This window comes from Nannospalax galili, unplaced genomic scaffold (genome assembly GCF_000622305.1).
Source record: "Nannospalax galili isolate Female #2095 unplaced genomic scaffold, S.galili_v1.0 scaffold222, whole genome shotgun sequence".
NCBI lineage: Eukaryota > Metazoa > Chordata > Mammalia > Rodentia > Spalacidae > Nannospalax > Nannospalax galili.
The window spans coordinates 2,224,294-2,229,845 of NW_008348213.1; the positions used below are offsets into that span (position 1 = coordinate 2,224,294).

The window sequence follows — 5,552 nt, forward strand, 5'->3', positions numbered from 1 at the left end:
TATACCAGATTTTAAGCTGTATTACAGAGCTATAGTCATAAAAACAACATGGTACTGGCACAAAAATAGACCCATAGATCAATGGAACAAAATTGAAGACCCAAATATGAGTAAATGCAATTTCAGCCACCTGATATTTGACAAAGAGGCCAAAAATATTCACTGGAGGAAAGACAGCATGTTCAGCAAATGGTGCTGGCAAAACTGGATCTCTACCTCTAGAAGGACGAAAGTAAACCCCTGTCTTTCACCTTGCACAAAAGTCAATTCCAAATGGATCAAAGACCTTAGCTTAAAGCCTGAAACTCTGATACTGTTAGAAGAAAACATTGGCAAAAACCTACAAGACATAGGTGTAGGAAAGGATTTTCTAAACCGGACATCAATTGCTCAAGAAAGAAGGTCAAGAATCCACAAACGGGAACTCATTAAACTAAAAAGCTTTTGTACATCAAAAGAAGCAACAAAGGAAGTGAAGAGAAACCCAGTGTGGGAGAAAATCTTCACCAGCGACACATCTGACAGAGGTTTAACATCTAGCATATACAATGAACTCAAAAAACAAAGGATCAAGACAGGAAGTAACCCAATTAAAAGATGGGCTAAGGAGCTGAACAGAGAGTTCTCAAAAACAGAAATAAAGACAGCTAAGAAGCATCTTAAAAGGTGTTCAAGAGGTTGGAGAGATGCCTCAGCTGTTAAAAGCACTGATTGCTCTTGCAGAGGATTCGGGTTTGATTCCCACCACCCACATGATGGTTACAAACCATCCTTAACTCCAGTTCCAGGGGAATCTGAAGCCCTCTTCTGGCCTCCGCGGCATTGCATGACATGGGTGCACTCACATACATGCAGGCAATACACTGATACATATAAAATAAAAATAAAAAAAAAAGTGTTCAACATCATTAGTAATTCAGGAAATGCAATGCAAATGAAAACCACTTTAAGATTTCATCTTATCCCAGTCAGACTTCCTAAGATCAAGAGACCAAACAATACCAAAAGTTGGAGAGGAGAGGATGTAGGGAAAGGGGAATTCTCATCCACTGCTGGTGGGACTGCAAACTTGTTCAACCCCATGGAAAGCAGTGTGGAGAGCTCTTAAAAAACTACAAATGAACCTACCATTTGACCCAGATATATCACTCCTTGGCATATACACAAAAAACTCATCCTACTGCAGAGACACTTGTACATCCATGTTTGTTGCTGTGTTTTGCACAATACCTAGGAAATAGAAAGAACCTAAATGCCCCTCAGCTGATGAATGGATAACGTTTCATTTATACGATGGAGTTTTACTCAGAAGTAAAGAAAGATGAAATCATGAAATTTGCAGGTAAATGGATGGAACTAGAATCTGTTATACTAAGTGAAGTAACACAGACTCAGAAAAAAATCAACATTATGTTCTCCCTCATATGTGGATCCTAGCACCAAATCCTTATAAATGAGTATGTATCCAGGCACAACTACAGGAACCAGGGTAATGAAAAGGAAACAGGGAGGTAAAGGAAAAAAAGAATCTGAAAGTGAAGAACAGTAGGAAACAGGCGTTAATAAGGGAGATCTGGATAAAAATGGGGTTATTTTAAGGGGGGGGTATAGAAGGTACGTTGGGGATAAATGGAAAGAAGAAACTCAAAAGAGGTGGGAAGGTAGGAGAAGGGTATTACTATTTTATTTTTTAATTTTATGTGTTTGTGTGTATTGCCTCCATGTAGGTAAGTGCACCTGTGTTGTGCAATGCCCGCAGAGGTCAGTGTTCTTAACTGCTGAGCCATCTCTCCATCTGGAGAAGGGTATTATTAAGGGAAAAATGGGGGCACTTTACATGGGGATGCCATGGTTGCAAGGGTTAGACAATGTGAGAGATAAATAATGCCTAGCTAGTTTTAAAAACACCAGAGCGAGGGCCAGGCTTGGTGGTGCACACCTTTAATCCCAGCACTCAGGAGGCAGAGGCAGGAGGATCTCTGTGAGTTCAAAGCCAGCCTGGTCTACATAGTGAGTTCCAGGCCAGCTGGGGCTATAGGGAGAACCTGTCTCAAAAAGCCAAACCAAAATTCTATATATACATGTTTAAAGCTTCTAACATCATTAAAGTAATGTTATTTTCCACTAACATTGTTCAAGTAATACTCAATACTCAACATCTTACAAACTTGATAATTAGAAAATTAGGATTTATTTCAGCCAGAATGTTAACTTGCTGATTTGCCTCTTTTCAGTTAAATAATTTAAAAATCACGCTTCTTTTAATAGCCATAATTTGTGGCCTACACTAATTTCGTCAGAGGGACATAAAGGACAGTTTTTGCTCCTTGCCCTCTTAGGTCAAGTAATTCCAGGGGACTATGAGCATCTCTCAAAATGTCCTGAAACTGTGGTGAGTCACCTGTCCTCTTGATCAAGGAGGATGAGGAGACCCCATCAAATGGACTAGAACCAGTGTCCAGTCTACAAAGAGGAGGGTCAACACAAAGGAAACATTTCCTCCATGCTTCCAAGTGAAGCCAGCCAGTCGAGTAGGACCTTTGATTTATCTTCACATAGACGTAACTGGTAAAAGGAGCCAGGGGCTCCTTCCAAGCCCATGTGACCCCTGAGGAACAGATCCTCAAATGACCTTAAGAGTAAAAATAAATTGGTTTATCTGAGCCAACTGTATGGTCTTAAACACCCAAAAGGAAAGTATAACCAAAGATAAAAGGGATCGATATAATTCTTTAAGAGTCCATGTGTATAGCTAAAGGCTACATAATAAGAAACAATGCCAGACAGGAGATACCTTCCTTTGAGTTGTTGGCCAGAGTGGCACAAGAGACTCTCAGACAGTAACCCAGCATAGAACTTGGAAAATGAACAGCAGACTCCAATCTTATCTAAAGGAATATTGGCAACTGATTGCTGCTAGATGAGGAAGAGCTGATCTTCCTAATACAAGGGGCTCTAGATAGACTGACTAGATTCAGAGAATGGACAAGCACTGGGGAATGGCTGGGGGTGCCAACAACACAGTGGGCAGTAACAGGGATTACAGAGTATATGGGCTCCAGTGCGGGGTGGGGGGGGCTATGAGAGGGTGCCATTTGGGATGTGGGTATATAGATCAGTAAGATTGTTTGGGATGTTGTGTATGAAAGACATACAAAAAAAATCAACAAATAAAAAAAATTAGTTATATTTGAGGAAGAAACGTAAAATTTGCTTCATGTTAATTAGTATAGGTGAAAAACATTACATTGAAATCTACCTGATGATTTTATATCCATGCCCAGGTACCAAGGATCTCAGAAAGTAACTGACTGTGACTAGTGATAAACAGATACATTGTGATTAGAGACACATGTGCAAATATCTAAGTGTTTGTAGCATTAAAAATGGGTTTTTCTGTATGAAACTGTATTTTAAAATGAAATGAAGATCTTTTTTAAAGGTTAAAACATCACTCAATTTTATGTCTTACAGGGTTTATACTGAGTTCAATATTGTATAAGTGTATTAATTCAACCGTGAACCTAAAAATTTACAGCCAATTTTGAAAAAGATGCATCTTTGCCCTGGAAATTGTTATTGAATATGTTAATGCTGTAATGAAATGCTTCTTCTAATCATGCGGTTACTAAATAAATAATTTTAAAAAATGGTCTGAGCAACTAAGATGGTTTCTAATGAGGTGAAATTGGGGCATCCTTTTGGCTAAGGAAGTCTGTTTCTTGAATCCACAAGTCATCTTAGGGCTGGGAATTCTTAGCTAATTTTTGGCACCCAGTCAAATCCCATCAAGAGAGATTAAACACCTGGTTTAATACTCTGCATCTGCAGCCACTAAACTTAGTCTGCAACGAAGACAGCCTGAATTAAATGTCTTTCAGTATTTCTTGCTTAGTTCTAAAATTCAGGTGAATTGCTTAAAAATTATTGGGCGCTGAATAAGTAACTCAGTGGTACAGCATTTGCCTAGTGTGTACAAGGCTCTGAATTCTATTCCCAGTACCAAACAAAAAAGTATTTATTATATGTAATGATAGTATTGCCTCTGCCCTGTTACCCGAAACGAACATCCACCTTGGCCTCTTCCTTTCTGTATTCTATCCACACTGCTCACCTTCACACATCTATCTGGAAACGTCTTTCCCCGTTTTCCTCTTTACTCATCCAATTTCTACTAATCTTTTACATTATGCCCTTTCCTTGCCCCAAATTAGGGACTCAGTATTCTGCCCCCTGCTTTGTAATTTCACGTGTACATGTGAGTATGTGGTGCACATCTCCCCAAATGTCTCCCACCAGAGTATCTTCTGTGAGGCACCTATAGAGAGTTAGGTTGAATGATGTAGGACAAATGCTGTAACAGACACTGGGCAATCATCAAGAAGCCTACACAGTAAAAGTGAGAAATGAAAATAAGTAAATCAGTGTTTCCAGGGCCATGATCACAGCCTGCGTAATGCACGAGGTAGGAACCTTTCTCATAGCGACACTGGCAGATGTTGGGAAAAAAAAAATGAAATACCTTGATGAATGCTGTAAGAACTCTGCATTTTGATAGAAAACTCTGTTTAAAATGTTGATTTAGATTTACTTGCTAAGCTTGCCTGTTCTGCCTGATTTGTATCTACCACACATGGATGATTAACCTAGTTGAAATGCTAAGAATTGAAGTGCTGTAAACCTCCTTCCTGGACCCTGGACCCCAGACTCAGTTGCTTTACAATGTGTCCTGTAGGCCTGTTTGCACATACCAGATAACCGATAAGGAACAAAGAGAAGGAAGTTGCACCAGGCATACACCAGATCTAGCCTTCCTGGAAAAGATGTTTAACCGAAACTATAGCTTTTAGAAGATGTTTGATCAAAGTGTCTGCTGAGGAATGCTTTTTGTGTAATGACTATGTGGGCCTATATAATCTGTATCTGACACTGAATGGGGGTCGATCGTTCTGACCAGACTTGCATGTCTTGGGAAACCGGTCGACCCCAGCCGGCTGGAAAGTAAAGACTCTGCTTGATTTTTACATCTCCAATCCCGTGTATTTGTTATCTGGAGGGGACCCATCGAGTCACGGACCCTAACATTTTGGGGGCTCGTCCCGGATTCGAGGGGTCCAAAAGACGGGTGGAGGCAGAGTTTCATACAAGGAAGGCCCTCGTAACAAGTCTCAGGTTCGAGTCCTGAGCAGGGAAGTTTCAGGTTCGAGTCCTGAGCAGGGAAGTCTCAGGTTCGAGTCCTGAAGAGGGAAGTCCAGGTTCGAGTCCTGGCCCTAGGGTTGGAGAGATCCGACTCTGGGAAGGAAGCTTAACGACAGGAAGCTGGCGCCAGAAGTGGAAAAGGTCGAGCTCCTAACCCTACGGCAGTCCGAGTGGACGCCCTTCGGGAGAATTACCAGGAGCCTTGGGAATCTGGAAGGTGAGAGTGAGAGTGGTGAATGCGGCGCGCGCCAGAGTGAGAGGAGGACCGGTCCGAGTGAAAGTAGTGAAATGTGGTGTGGATGTATGCTGATGGTTACGCTCCTTATAGTAGGAGTGGGATTGGTTCTGTATTT

General features: G+C 41.1%; 1 protein-coding gene across 1 annotated transcript in view; it reads right to left on the bottom strand.

Moving 5' to 3' along the window:
• LOC103743570 (rho GTPase-activating protein 26) overlaps positions 1–5,552 on the bottom strand; it is a 422,060-nt gene that overhangs the window by 180,560 nt on the left and 235,948 nt on the right. The gene's annotated exons all lie outside the window — the stretch shown is intronic.